The sequence below is a fragment of the Prinia subflava genome, chromosome 2 (genome assembly GCF_021018805.1).
Source record: "Prinia subflava isolate CZ2003 ecotype Zambia chromosome 2, Cam_Psub_1.2, whole genome shotgun sequence".
NCBI lineage: Eukaryota > Metazoa > Chordata > Aves > Passeriformes > Cisticolidae > Prinia > Prinia subflava.
In genome coordinates this window covers 11,238,174-11,254,254 of record NC_086248.1, presented here as the reverse complement: position 1 = coordinate 11,254,254, position 16,081 = coordinate 11,238,174, and positions in this window count along the sequence as shown.

The window sequence follows — 16,081 nt, the reverse complement described above, 5'->3', positions numbered from 1 at the left end:
GAGGTAAAGATATCTTTCTGTGAGAAATGACACAGAGAGGTTTCCCAATGAATTCGTAGAATGGGTTGTAAATACGGAAGCATCACTCCCAAATTGTAAGAAATCCTCCTACTTTAAGCATCAACCTTTACAAATATGACCTAAAGCTATTGATAAGACATCATGCCTTACAGCCAGTTCATATCTGGCAGCACTCGAGAACCGTTTGCCCAGCTGTGAGGACAAAACTCCAGAGGAACATTCCAGCACCTATAGACCAGCTCCCCTTGCTCTGTGCCAGTACACTATAAACAACATTTAGCTAAAGGATTGTGATCAGTTTCCTCTTGCTGGGATCCAGAGAAACTGATGTTGATACTTCTTGTAAAGCACTGAGAAACCAGAATTCCTCTACCAACCCTCAGCTGACATTTACAAGTTACAACCATCCATAGGCCCTCAAGCTGCTCCACGGTGTCACCCTGTGATGCCAAGTTACCCTCTCTGAGAGTGTCTGCTGCTAATGGTGAAGGTGCAACAAATTCATCCATCCATCCATCCATCCATCCATCCATCCATCCATCCATCCATCCATCCTTCCATCCATCCATTCCTGTCCAGCTGCTGCCTCATTTGCATACTCCCATGGGAGTTGGCTAATGGCCCTGTCCTCCCAGGATGAAGGATAATGTCTTGTCCAGAATTATGCTTGCCATTAGCATGGACAGTCTTACATTTGCATCATCAAATTTTTAGTGGGAAAGTTAGCAACTTTTGTTGTTTCAAATTACATTAAGATTTAAATTAAAATTTAAATAAGATGCACACCGTTTATTGTACCTTTTGGACAATCTGTGGTCAACAGATCAGTTTGGAAACTCTTATTTTAGAACCAGCTGTTCCTAGGGAAAAAAATCATCTAAGATTCTTACTATTTCATACAAAAGAAAATGAACCAAATGATGAACCAAATGAACCAAATGATAACTATTTTTCTAGATTTTATTGTTTCATTGATTTCTCTCAATATATGGACTCCATGCGATTTTCTTATTTAGATCCTGATAACAAACATAGTGATATGCTTGCTATTACATATGATATATTCTGAATGTCACTGCTAAAGAAATTAAACTGTGAAGTTACTTAGTCTTTGCACTGTCACTTGAAATTCTATAAAATCATTTATCTGCAGGTAAATTCCCTATCAATTCAGCTTGCTCAATTTCCTTGTGACAGCTGCAACCACGTATTATTATTTTTATAGGGTTTTATCATCATTCCATCACTGTTCTGTAACACTTTTTATACCAGAATACTCTCTTATCCACTGCAAGGTGAAATATACTCTGTCTAAAAAACTCTGTGCGGTCACAGAGGGTTTAAAGCTTTCTTCTGAACACCTATTTTTAGATCACTCTTGCCCTGACACTTCAGGAATTTTTTCTCAGATTTCACTCAAGTTTGTTTCTTGCTGTGCTTTTATTCAGTTGAAACTGTTCCTATTCTTTATAATAAAAATATCAGTTTAATAACAGTTAGCAGATGTCCCTAACCAAGATCTGTGTGCTTCAGAGCAGCCCAAATGTCCCCATTTCTCAAGATACATAACCTTCAGAATTTATGCACTGTTATTTTGCCTTTGTACTGTATGCAATGGAATCAGTACCCTCAGAATGAGACAATCTGTAGCATTTATAGCTTTATTCCTTTCCAACTCTTTGTCTAATAGGACAAGTACATGGAACAGAAAGGAACTCATAGGAAACAACCTCTGAAGCCTAAAATATAATCTTCTTTTTAGCAGTATAAATTTAACTTCCTGAAATTCTCTTCTACATCACTCTAAACATTTATAACAAATCTTCTTAAAAATACTTACTGAGTTTTTAAAACTACATAAACACACAGAGGATTCTAAGGATGTGTGGATGTGACAGAAAATTTCAACTGTATCTTTTAATAGATGAAAAATACATGACAGATTTTATTAATATTACATAAACTTTAAAAGGAATTCACCCTTCCATTAAAACTTCTACTAGTAAACATTCATTATAAATCCCTTTGCTATCAAGTACTCACAGGAGTATTCCTAAATAAATCACTAGCAAATACTGCAATATTAATATCTAAAAACCCCCTTAAACCATACAGATCAAAGTACAAAAAAATAAAAAATTTCTAACATTAAAACATGTCAACAGTTTTCAACAGTTTTCAAGCAGAGTGCTCCCAGATGTGAAGGCTGTTAAAAGAATCCAGGAAGTCATTTCAGATAAGGATGAAGCTTCTTTGGCCGAGCTTTTCTTGACAGCCCAATCCTGATGGGGCCCTTGCATGTTTTAAGAGGCTGTACTCTTATGACGTCACAAGACAGAAAGTATCCTACATTTAAAAGAAAATTTTTTAAAATTGAAAGCAGAGCCAGAATTCTCTATGCTATAGACAAGAATTACATCCTGACAAGATGGATAAATTAGACCAGTATTAATTAAACAATCCTTTGCTGCATCCTATCCCATCTCCATTCTGCTGCAGAGCATTTAATGGATTCTTCTGGGCTGAAAAGGAAGTGCTCACGGCTGGGTCATGTGCAGATTCCTCCTGATAAGAATAAGCCTCAACTCAGTGTTACATAATTTTCCTAACAGACTGGCAAAGGCATATTATTTGATACAAGTTAACATTTCAGGGCAGAGTGGACATGCTGATGTGGATACACTTTGATACTCACAATTAGTCTGATGCCTTGTCCTGTGCCACTCATTTTACATAAAGTAGGATAGAAGGGTGTCTGTTTTCTGTTCCACATTCTATTAGGTAAGGTATGCACCATTTAGTGATCTCAAGCAGTGATCAGTGTGGTATCAGTCATCCTTTAGAAGTAATTCTGTTTTGCATAAAATAATACTCACTGGGGCAGAATAGAAGACCATGACCTTGTTAACTAGAGATTAGGACAATGATTCATCTGGAAGAAGAAGGGGTCACATTTCTCAAGATCCAGTTCAATTCTGCATTATTCTATAAAATGATGAAGCACTAAACATAGCCATAACATCAAATAGTATGTGAGCCTTAGGTATTCAACTGGCCACCTAGTATTGGGAGAGAAAAATTTCCCTAAGCCTTTTACAAGAATTTTAAATGGTGGGATGAGAACAAAAAACACAAAGTTCCATTCTTAAGTCAATGATGGGACAGCAGTGCTGCTATGTCTTTTCTCAGACTCGTAAGAACCAGCTAGAAGAGGAAAGACATGCATGAAAGCCAGTCAAGTGTTGTGGGTTTATACGTAGCCAGGAAATCATGATTGTTAGTCACGGTAAATTGTAAAGCTACTGGAGTATAAATGTTCTTGTCCCACCTAGGTATCTTCTTTCCAAAGCAGCCACAGATTCTGTGACAATATGTGATAGCTCAGAATCCTACGGAAAAATAGAGGAAGACAGTCACATATCAGTATAATGTCTGACATTAACTCCTATCGGTACAGTAAATATAGTATTTCCCCTGACAAAACCTAGTTTTAGAATAACTTCCAAGGCAACTTGCAGTGTAAATGGAAGAGAATTGTCTCTGCCAATGTACCTCTTCAAGGGAAGATGATACTCAAAAGTTTCCTATTTGCTATCAACTGAGAAGGATGATGAGGGGAACATTCAATTTTTTCAGCTTCTTCTGCTGGAAGAATATTAGGTTCCTGTTGATTCTGACAAAACACTGGAAATGAGGTATAAAATGCCCTAGAAATATGCCATTGTCCTAACAGCCCACACAATTCCTCAGCAATCATGGAGAGAAAAATGAGACACTCATTGCTAAGGTCTCCTCCCAAACACTTCTAGAGAAGCTCAGATGGGAATTTAGAGAACATTAGGAAGCAATGTAAAGGAAATAGACAAAACAGCAATGGAGAAAATATCTGATTTCCTTTGCCCTTGACCCTGCAGCCCAAAATTGCAGGGCAAGAAGATTGAAAGCTTCAGTCTCATCTGAACAAGACTTTCAAGAAGATGATAATAACAACCACCTTGGTTGTTGTGTATTATGTACAATAAAGCATTCTGGAATCTGAATTTCCCTAAGCAATAACAATACCTACTATGTAAGTCAGAAACTAGAATCTACATCACAAAAAATGTAAAATCTTAGAGAGTAGTGACAAAGAGCAAAGAAGTAGAGCAGAATTTCTGCGAAATTTTGCATTGGGTATATGAAACATTTTCACAAGATGACATAACTTCAATAAAATATAGGTGAAAAGAACAACAGAGGTCATCTGTAACTGTTCAAGTATTTCAGTCTCTTTATTTCGCAGAATGGCCTGAGTGAAGGAAATAGTTTCTGAATTCTGAAGCCAGAAAATTGTGCAACAGTTTTAAGAGATGCAATGGGGAATAAAAGTCAAAATAGCAATACATGACTTCAGGAAGTAAAACAGAAGTTTATCTATAGTCTTTTCTTGATAGAGTTTTGGTATTTCGTTTCAAAATAAACCAAAGGCTTTGTTTTACTGTTTCCATATGTTGAAAAAACTGCCAAAACATGCTTTTTGAAATCCTAAGAGATCAGTTCACAATATCCTTCTGAATTTACTTCCATGATGTGTACAAAACTGCAGATCTTCAAAAAAAGTATAACAAGTTGCTCTCCCTGTAGTATATCTTGGCTATATCACAATGATTGAAAGCCCAAAGATGTTTGTTCCAAATGGCTCCAAAATAAGCAACAAAGAAAATCCCATGTTGTTAAAGTTCTTTTCTTCTCCCCAAAGAACAGAAATGCTCATCAGCATGGCTTGTTCTGTGAACCAAGCTGAAGACAGGAACACTTTTTTAGTAACCTACTATCAAACCAAATGTGATTTCTATAGAGATAGAAATAAAAAGGGAAGAAAACAAATAGAAATATTTGAGAAATAAGTCTATTAGCACTGGGATTTGTGGTATAAATTGAAGAATAATGTAACTATTACCTCCTCCTTTCTGTAAATTATAGCTTTGCTCCTTAAAAAGTGTGCCGGGTAAAGAACCTGGATCCCATGTGTACGGATTTCTATAGGCTGCACCTAAATAGTGTTAAAACAAAAAATACATTTAAAGTTTTAATTTGATTTTACTATAAACAAATAACTAAGCTTGTTTCATCTAGTTATTAATTTGTGGTTCTTGTTGATTTGATTAAAACATGTTTGTGCACACTATAGGTGATGTTAATGAAACTACAAAGTCTCATTTTCAGAGGCTTGGAAAAAACTCCTTCTACACCTCATGAAGTTCTCCTTTGCATAAATGTGAAAATGCAATTTTTAATCCTCTAGTGGTATATCAGTTGCTCCACTTGGATCTTCTTATTGCAGGCTTAGGCAGAAAAGTCATCACTTGCTCAGCCATTTTCCCAATATCTGTTAGTTTTTTGTGCTCTGTAGGGCATTCAGGTGTAACTTGCAGCATATTTTACTGTTAAAGCTCTACTGAGCAGAATTCCTTCTGGGGTTTTTTCAACACTTTAAGAATTTCTTCCCAGATACCACTTACTTTCATAACTCCCCTGAAATGTTCACTTTATAAATACAGAGCCAAATCACTGAGAAATTTAGCTCTGATGACAATTTTGAGATGGCTGCATTTTCATCAGGTAATTTAACAAATGTGACCAAAGCATAAACCTCACCAATTTTGTTTGCATCTGTGAGAACTCATCACCTCTACAAACTGAATTTCAGGTCCAAAATCTGAGAGAGTTTTTGTTTGAATAATTTACTTATCACTTCTGAGTTATTTATACAAGAAGGTAGAGCATTCAACTGGTTTTCTTCTCGGTGACCTTCATTAAATACCTCAGTTATGCAGCAAATGGGGTAGGAGTCTTAGAAGTTATGAATCAGATTTTCCCACATCCTGTTTATAATGGGGATTGAGCTTCTCTAGGGAAAAAAAATTAAAAGTACCTAAGCACCTAAATTTTGAACAAATAAAGCTATAGTTATATAAATTGTACGAGTTCTATAGTTATATTCAAGATCAGGTTGGACAGGGCTCTGAGCAATCTGATCTACTTGAGGACAACCCTGTCCCTTGCAGGGGTTGAACCCTTTGACCTATAAATGTCCCTTCCAACCCAAACTATTCCATGACTGAGTCCATGAATCAGTTGACAGGAAACAGTTTTCTCCTTTGTAAACATTGCATCGTGTTTTAATTGAGACTTTTTCTCTGTTTGGATGTGCATCTCGGTGTGTTCTGACTCTTTTGGGGAATTTAGGGCTCATTGTGATGAAATTAGATAAAATGAATAATCTAAAACAGAATGTGCATTAATACAGTTTTGAGCGAGCCTGGAGCTGACTAGCTGAATTCTGATCTACACCTCCTACAACACAGTGTGCCGGTAGCTGCAGTAGTGTGGGATTTTTGGTTTTGGCTATTCAAAGGCAAGTACATTTGTCCACCAAACTTTGAATTCCATGAAAACATGGAATTATTTGAGTTGAGAAATACACCTTTAAAGCAAATCATATATTGCCTAAAATTTAAATATTATTGATTACATAAGACAGTAATTCCATGTGCTTACCTTCTGCAGGAGAATGCAGCAATTCTTTGCTTGACATTCTTGAAATAGAATATTCCTTAGATACTTTCTGGTCTTCATTTTCATTTAATACCTTTTCATGTAATGAACTTTCATTAATGTCAGTTATGTGTTTTTCTTTTGTGGTGCAATAGATTGGAGAAGAAGTATATATTTTTCTTTGAGAAACCCTCGCCATGTTTTCATCTATTCCCTCAGCATTATTTAATTCCCAGTAATTGTTGGGCAAATTTGTTTCCAAACTAGATAAATTGTTTACATTTTCTTTACTAATTTCATGAAACATACGTAGCTCTTCTAGCACTAAATCAAATTTTCTCTTCAGTTCAAATTTCTGTGTGATTTTATTTTCTAAGGGTAAATACTCATCTTTTCCATCTTCAAGACATCCATTGTTCATTATGGATAAAGGCATTTTTAATTCCTCTTCTGCAGCAATGAATGTTTTAGATTTATCTTCTGAATATGGCATAATCAAGTAATTCATTACAGTCTCACATTGACTTTCATTAGTTACGTGCATTTGTTCATAATTTCTCTCTTCCTGTTCTTTTACATATTCAAGATGTTGTTTCAGAGTTGCTGGCTCTGAACCGCCTGTCTTACTCATCTGTTCATGGCCTTGTAAAGAGGATGCTGCTGTTTCTTTAGCCTGTAATTGCAAGTATGTATCTGTCATGGCAAGATTTCCCATGGATGGATCCTCTACCATGGTAGGAATTGTTTCACTTGTCTTTTGTTTGTCTGCACTTGAGGAATTCCTGCAGCGTCCATCTTCACTTATTTCTCTGTTGACAAAAGAGCTGCTATCCAATGGCAAAGTGATAGATTGATAAATATTTGAGGAACCAGGAAATAAACTTTCAGAAAACAAGTAAGTATTTTGGTTCTCTACTTTTTTAGTTGCTAGATGTGGGCTACAAGTATCTAAGTCTTTGCAATTCTCATGCTCATTTATTTGACTATCTAGCAACAGGAGAGAATTATATTCTTCTGTGGTTGCTTTTGGCTGCTCAGATAGAGTTAAGACATCGTTTGATTTAACAGGCAAACACTGAATGTCTTTTGAACCAGTGACTGCACTTTCATCACACAACTTTTTTTGGGTAGAACTGTCTTGCTTTACAACTGGGATCTGGTCAAAGTCTTCAAAATCAGTAGCTAGGGGTATTTTTTCATATGTGTCAAAAATAGAAAAAGATTTTTTAGAAAGAAAATCACGACAATTCACTTGCAGCTCCTTTGAATTAACACATTTTTTTTCATCAGCATTTATGAATGAGTTACCAAAATATTTTTTCATGGTGTATGTTACTTCATTAGTGATTTCATTTGTAGAAGTCATGTAATTTCTGTATCCAGTTGTTTTGTGTTTCTTATTGTCATATAGAACAAAAGGGAGAGCTTTAAATAACTCTATGTGAAAAGAACTATTAAGACTTATGCTCGGTTTGTTCTTCTTCTTCTTTAGAGTATTTACTGATATTTCCTGATTTGTACTTTTCTTGTGTGCCTTTTCAAACTTTGGTTGTGAATAAGCAGGAAAGTCACTCTGATATCTGAGATTGGCTCCTACCAGATATTGTACTTTTGTGATATTGCAGAAATAGGTCTTGTGTAGTGCAGAACTATCAGAAGAGCTCTGCAGCAAGATCAGGTACTTAGCAGGTAAAATTTGCTTTTTCATACTGCTTTTGTGACGGACTGACCTCAAATCAGTGCTAAACCCTTCACTCACTCTGGATAAGAGGTGATGTTTCCTGGCATGTCTTCCCTTACATAATCTGCTTTTTTGGTTATGAAAGAAGGCTCCCCTTTGTAGGAAAGTGTTCTGTTCTTCACATAAATTTCTAGAAAAGAATCTTTTCTGGCATCCATTATGCAACTCAAAACCAATGCTTTCCACAAACTTAGAACTTAAAAATCCTGGATAAGTTTCATTTTCTTTAAGAAATCCTGTGGTTTGCCTCAAAGAATCATCTGTGCATGAGTTTAACTGATTTTGCTTTCTGCCACATAAAGACTGTTTCTCTCCTCGCATAGAGTTTCCCTCAGTTGATAATAAAGCACTTGTGCTACTAAAAAAGAAAGCAAGTATTATCTTTAGTACCCCCACCTTCAGATGCTCTGAACCAACAGCCAGGAAACACATGAATATTTTATCATTATGGTTCCTATTTATAGTGCTCTTTACCAACTCTTGAGCATTACACTGCTCTTTTGACGTGTCACGGCAATGAGACCAAGGTGTAACGCTGTCATCCTGACACGTGGGCATAGCTTCATGGAAAGATTCAGTCCACATCCTGACCCATCCAAACAACATGTGTCGAAATGAAAACTTTAATTTGAGCATTTCCATCCCCCTAAATATATTACAGCTTGCTCTCTTATCTGGAAAATCCTGCACAAAAATGCAATTACTTTTAAATGTAATATTTTTTGTTACATAACTTTGGAAATCAAGTATTTCCTTTGTGGAGAGTTTTGATTCTGCTTCATAGAAATTAATATCCTTGTTGGAATCATGCACACCCCAGTGTAGGTCTAACTTATTTTTCTCTAATGCCTCTATTGTTACTGGAATATTCATCTGTATATGAAATGTTCCCGCATTCTCATTAGTGCTCTTCCTCCTCCTTCTCTGCAAAAGATCATTAGAGCAGACACGTTTCTCATTTTGAACATTTTTAGCACTAATATAAATATGAATCTTTGACTTCTGGTCATCATCACCCTCTGAATTATCTATTGTTTTCTCTTTGAAGTAATTTTCAGCAAATATTTTATTACATTCAGTGTCACTGCTGTTGCATCTTAAATAAGTTCCAGATACTTCTCCTTCTGCCAAAGCACTGTGCTCCTGTTTGTTAACTGGTGGGCAATTCTTTTCTTTAAATTCAGAACAAACAGCTGAAGCTCTTACATTGCTTTTATCACTTTGCTCTTTTTGTTTCCCTGTCTCAGACATTTTTTGCACACCATATATCTGTTTAGATTGCATTAGAGATGGTTCACCTTCAAAATTCTTCCAACCTGTCTCCCTAAAGTTAGTTGATGACTGTTTGCTATTCATTTTATTTGAAATCCTAGGAAATTGAAAATTAGGGATTTCCAGTGGTTGTATACTCTTTAAAGGTTTCAATGTTTGAATTATATGCAATGAATTATTTATTCCTTTATTATCTTTTTTTGCATTAGTATCCTTATTGCAACTGGAATAATTTGTATCATCTGTAGAACATGCCCTTTTCAGGAATTTACTTTTTTTATTTTCTATGCATGAAAACACAGAACTTGTTCCACTCAAAAATGGAATTTGAAAAAGCTGATATCTCTGCCACTTTTTATTGGAGGCAGACTTCTGACTTAATTCAGTCTGAAACATATGTCTGTTTAAGGATGGAACTGAAGAATTTTGTTCGAGCTCATTATCCTCATTTCTTTTATTGTTTTGCTCTATACTGTTGTTCTGCTGCATTTGGGGTGCGTTTAGTACTGGTAGATTTTGACATGTGTCAGCAGTGCTGGACACATTGAGCAGCTCTGTTTCAAGAGGCTGTCCACGTGCATTCAGCGGAATGTCATCTTCTATAGGACTTTGGTCTTCATTTCCAGGACTCCATTTTTTGGTGGATGGTTCATTTTCTGATACTCTATATGCTAATCCTTCATTACTACAAGTTTTAGGACTGAAAATCTCTCTCATACAAGTTTTTCTTGCTGCATCACAACTCTGTTTTTCTAATGCCCAGTTCTGTTGTCTTTCTGACAAATAGAGGAGTTTGTGTGGTGATGTTTGATACTCACTCCCACAGTGTATGCTTTGCTCTAGCTTTTGCTGCTGCTTTTTCTCTGTGATTTTTTGATCACTCTCTGCTTTATTTCGCTTTGCATGCAGGTAACATTCAGTTTCATCTGGTGATGAAGATAAAAATCTTTTGGAACATGCACTTTTCATGGTCACAAAAAAAAGTACTATATTTGCTAAGACAGTCCTGAAATTGAAAGAAATATTAAAGTTTTAGGCGTAAATGATATCTTAATGATTTCCAAACTGTGTAAGAAAAAAAATCAGTAATTCTATCATCTGTACATTGCCACATATATATTTGCTCTATATACATTACAGACCTGAGATAAAGGCAAGATCACTGAACAACATTTAAAGCCAAGATCTAGAACTTAACAATGGTTTACTAAAGTTGCAGATTTTTGCAAAAATAAAACTGATTTTTTGATGTGTTGACAAGTTAAGGAGATTAATTGCATTTTCTAATGCATTTGTTGCACAGTATTTTTGTCCGAACGCCCTAAATACGGAGAACAAATATCAAGAAAGTAATAACCACTGAAGAACTCCTCTAAATCTGAGAGTGGATCCTTTCAAACTCTTAAAATCTTAATTATTAAAAGAAATTACCACGCTTGTCTTCACTGTGTGCCAAGTTGTAAAGTACAACTGTAGGAAAGTTTATCGAAAGCTCTTGGGTATGCCAAAACATTGTATCAGGTTTTATCCTCATATGCAAAGAGGCAGTGCTCTTGCAGGCACAAATCTGAGTTGTTAAATGTCGTGGTGCTGGTGATGTTTAGTGCATATTTCTTCAAGTTAAATTCACTCATGCACTCATCAGCTTCATTTAAAAAGTGATCTGCCTCGTGTGATTTGAATTAAATTCTGTATAGTGATTGAGAGGATTTACCACCCTTGTAACAGCGTGGCTCACCAATGTGTCTGAACAACCTAGTCACAGTGCAGAGCTGACATCTGAGAGCCGACAGGAACATGTTCAAAACCTTTCATTAACTACATAATTAAAATAATTAATTTTCTTAACCAGGGCGGCGTGATTCAGTAATCACATACTGTTCCTAACTTGACAGGCTTACTTTTTTAATGGCACAGGAAAATCCACTTTGGCAAGGAACACTCCGGTGGCTGAGGGATGTACCCGTGGAATGAATCCTCACGCTCGGGGCTTCCCCGCCTCCCTCAAGGCTGCTCCGACTCTCCCTGAGGGCTCCCCGCTCGCTGCAGAGGACACGACTCCCCTGTCCTGTCGCCGAGGGGTTTCCCTCTTGGCAGACACCCACCCTCCCCCCTTCTCTGGGAATTATGTGCGAGGCAGCCCTCTCGGTTTGATAACCTCTTGCAAGCTTTTCCTTTAGAGCTTTCCGCAGTGATTGTTTATCCGAGAGCTCCGGTCCCGTCTTGAGGCACTCGCCGGCGGAGCATCCCTCAAGGGCGAGGGGTTCCCCTCAGCCAAGCTGCCTCCCCCGCCTCCTCCGCCCTCTCGGGGAGTTGTCTCCTCCCGGGGCTCGGAGTGCGCGGCGTTCCCCTGCCCTCAGGGCTCGGGGCAGACCAGCTGGAAACCGGGAGGCGCGGGCAGGGTCCTCCCGCCGCCCTCAGGGCACTCCCGCCGCTGCCACCGCCCCAGGGCCGGAACAGCCTCCGAGGCGGGAAAACCCCGCTGGGCCGCCCGCCCTGAGGGGCGGCTCTGTCCCGGTGTCCCGCTGTCCCGGTGTCGCGGTGTCCCGGTGTTCCTGTGCCCAGGAAAGAGGGCGGGGGCTTTTCCTCTGCCCCGGGCACCGAGCGGCCGCTTGGGATTCGTGCGCCAAGGGCTGCGGGTCTGGGTGCCCGGCGGCCGAGGGGCTGCAGCTGGGTTGGAAAATCCTTTATTTGTTCCTAAGCAAGGCGTGCCAGGGAGCAGAGCGGAGCATCCACACGCCGATTATTTCCGCAAGCGGGATGTGTTTTGCCAATTTCCCTGATTCAAAAAGTATGAGCTTCTGCATGAGCAAAAGATTATGCCTATATTCCTTTCCAGAGCAGACATTGCAACTCTGATCTTTTCACCGTGTCACGCACTGGTCCACCCAAGGACTTTATTCCCAAAATAAGCAGTATCCATACAGCTCCAGGCCTCTGAAACAGACATTTCCTCTCCAAACACTCGAATGCTCAAAAGGTTATTTTTCAAAGTTTACGCTAAACTAGCAGGTCACTGTAATACCATTACAGATGGACAATAAAAATAGAAACATCCTGAGGGCCTGTTGCTGCAAATACATATATATATATTAAGGTTTGTCATCCATACTACAATGAACAAATCCACTGGAGGCCAGCAGATCCTTTGTTCCTGATAGTGAATGTTAGACAGAGGAATTGTAGAGAATTGAGCCTTAAAAGAGCTTTCTCTTTAATATTGCTGGTTTTATAAGCAAAGATGGTCAAATAGCTGCTTCTAATACTTAAAAATACAATTACTTCATCAATCTTTAGTTAACAAGATATAGATCTTCTTAAATCAAGATTATATACAAATCTTAAAATATTTAAAATACTGTATGGAATGAAGGTCATCATTCAAAGCAGAAATAGAATTTTAAGGTGTGTTTAAGAGACATTCACCATGCTGCTTATGTTTTCCACTCCTCTGTGCTGGAATAGCATCTAGGAAATATTCCTGAAGCAAAGTATTGTATTTCTCTGAACAGAAATGCTGTAGGTTTCACCACTGTTTCTAACATATTCTGAACAGAATATTACCCTCCTCTCTCACCTGCCTGCAATCCCTCGGTGTGTTTGGTGGGTTGCAAGTAAATAGGAGCCAGTTTGAAATTACTCAAGTGTTTGGCCAGTTAAACCAACCAGAATTACATGAAAAATAAAGAAAACTGCCCTTTCTTGCATCTACACAGCTCTAAATCAAAATTGTTTATGAAACCCCATCCAGCTGTTCCACATCCATGGCTTACTTTGCTTTCTGTAAGTCTGAAATCCAGTATAAAGTGACAGACTTACAGTGGAGCATATCTTGCATGCTCTGCACTTTCCAATTTGCAGCTCATGAAGAAGATTTATTTGTAACACTTGTTTACTTCTAGTACAAATTTGGTATAGCATATTTTTGGTAATGGAGTAGAAAAAAAGACATAATTGCTTTCCCCACTATTTGGTTCAATAGTATTTTAATAGGATGTAAACACCATGCTTTCATTGTAAAATTTTCCTGTTTCCCAACTGCTACTTTCTTTCAACCCTCATACTGTGTTTGCAAGTTGATGAAGTGGGTTTAAGAGCAGTCTCTTGACAAAGCCATCAAAGATGTTTTGGGTACTGAAGCAGCACCCAATTCCTTCCCTTCAAACCATTATTTAAAATTCTTACAAAAGGTTTTGCTGCTCTAATTCTCTTTTTAATTTTACTGCAAACTAGAAAAGAAAAATATTGCAAAATATTAAAAAAAAAAGTTAGGAAAAAAAATTTAGTTAAGAATCCACAAAGACAGCACCAAACCAAATTTTGCTATTCAGTATGATCTGTAAGACACTAAATTCTGACAGTCTTGATTTGTGAAGTGAAACAGTACAATTTGGCTCAAGTCCTTTGTCTCAATTTAGCTGTGCTGGCTTAATGACTGCAGCCTTGTGCTCAGAATTCATTGTGAGTAAACTGCCTTTTCAGAACCTGAAATTTCAAGGCTGAAGGACTGCTGTAATCCATCATGTTTGTATCATGCACTGTAATGCTAATATTTCCACCCTGAAAGTAGTTCACCTTGTAACACTGATTCATCAAAGGTCATAATTAATATTCCAAAGGGAACTTACTATTTGACTAGGAAAAGATTCAATTTGATACCAGTCTTATGAACAAGATATTGATCACCAGTCGTATGAAGTTGCATTTTATAAATTACTTTTTTGGTCATCTTACTGACACTTTACACAACCACCATTATTATCAAGTAATTATTAAAAATATTCATTAAAATTTTGAGGCATGAAAATACTTTCAATCTTTTCTATCACAACTGCTCTATCTGCAGCCTTAATGCATATGCTTCCTACATATCCATGTAATTTTGAAATAGCTTAACTAAAAATTTTAGTCCTTCCATATCGTCCCTAATAACTAATACTGATACACTTGTTTATTAGTAATAAACTTTTTATTTGCTATTATAAAGGTAGAACGTCATCTTTATCCAGTGTACTTTAAATCATAAGGAAGCTAATGGGTTTTTTCTGTATGCATTGTAGGTATTAATTCCATATTCCCAACAGAGTATCCACATTGATTAACAAAGAAAAAACATCCTGTAGAAGATACTTAGTGTTATGATCAACTTCCATGTGTATGCAAGAAGCATGAAGTGATTCAGTGATACATTAGTCCTTCCAAGCTAGGACTAGAATTCAAGTGCCCTGAAAATCACAGACCTCTGAAAAGTTATTTAGTACAAGTTTACTAACAGCTCAGTAACGTTTCTTGAGATGTTATTATTTTAATATTTTGTGGTGGTGTGGATGGTTGGACTTTCCCCATTTCAGTATGTTAAACCTCAGTTGGACTCCACAAAGAAAGTTGGGACAGTGTAAGCAGAAACAAGCAGGTGCTGTGAAGGACTGTGACAAGGAAAAGAAGGACAGACGAGGGAGAGGATTTAAAGAGAGAGACTTAAGGAAGAAGGAGAGGGTGCTGAAAGAAGGATATAGGAAAGAGGGTTTTGAGGCAGAGAGAAGTTGAAAGATATATGGGTGGTTTACCAAGTAGGAAGGATTTAGATATGTGGAAAAGATGAAAGGCTGGTGGGTCCTATATTGTATGTTCTGCACAATGTTGTATGTTCTGTACACCCCCCCCTTAATTGAAATTCATAAGTTCCCCTTGGTCACATGTTACCTTTTCCCCTCTTCCCGCCACTGTGTTATCCCTCCCCTATCCCCTAATTGGTTCAAGGCTTGCAACCCTTCCCCTTATCTCCCAAGTGTCAAGGTTCCATTGGTTGCCGCAAAGAGGGACTCCCATTTCTCCTCCCCTACCCCGAAAGCATATAAGCTGGTGCATTTCTTTGTTCGGTATCCAGTTCAGCCTGGTTCCACTTCGGTCTGGACAGTGCTATGTTGGATTAAAGTTGTGGTTCCTCTGTCTGGCTGGCTGGATCCTCCTTTCTCGCTCTTAGCGCGTCGCTTCAGTTATCCTACTGCCGTTCCGGCCTCTCCCAGGGACAAGAACCCACAGGGCTGACCCCTTCGTTCCGCTGAGGGGCAGCTCGGATTCCGCTTGCTCCGGTGCCTGGGCTGGCTCGGGGTGAAGCCAAGGGGCTTAGTAGCGGCACCGCGACAGGTGGCTGGCACCCCAGATGGGACCCTGAGGAGAAGCCTTGAGTTTCCGTGGAGGCTCTTGTCTTCCCTCTTTGTGGTCCCCGTGAGGATTGGCGGTGCTTGCACCAGGCGCGAGCACCGAAGAGTTTCAGATCCAGGGCGGTCCCACCGCTGCGAGTCGAGCAGCCTCTTCGGAGGAGCGCTCCTCGCAGATCCAGGAGGCAGCTTCGTCGGCAGCACTCCCGGCGAAGTCTTCTGTGCGCTGAGGGTTCCCCAAGACCGCAGGTAAGTACCCTCCGTCGGGGGCACGCGATCAGGACCCCCTCTCCAAGCCACGGGGGAGGGCTCCGAGGAGAAGTCTGCGCAGGACCGGGGGGTTAACGCT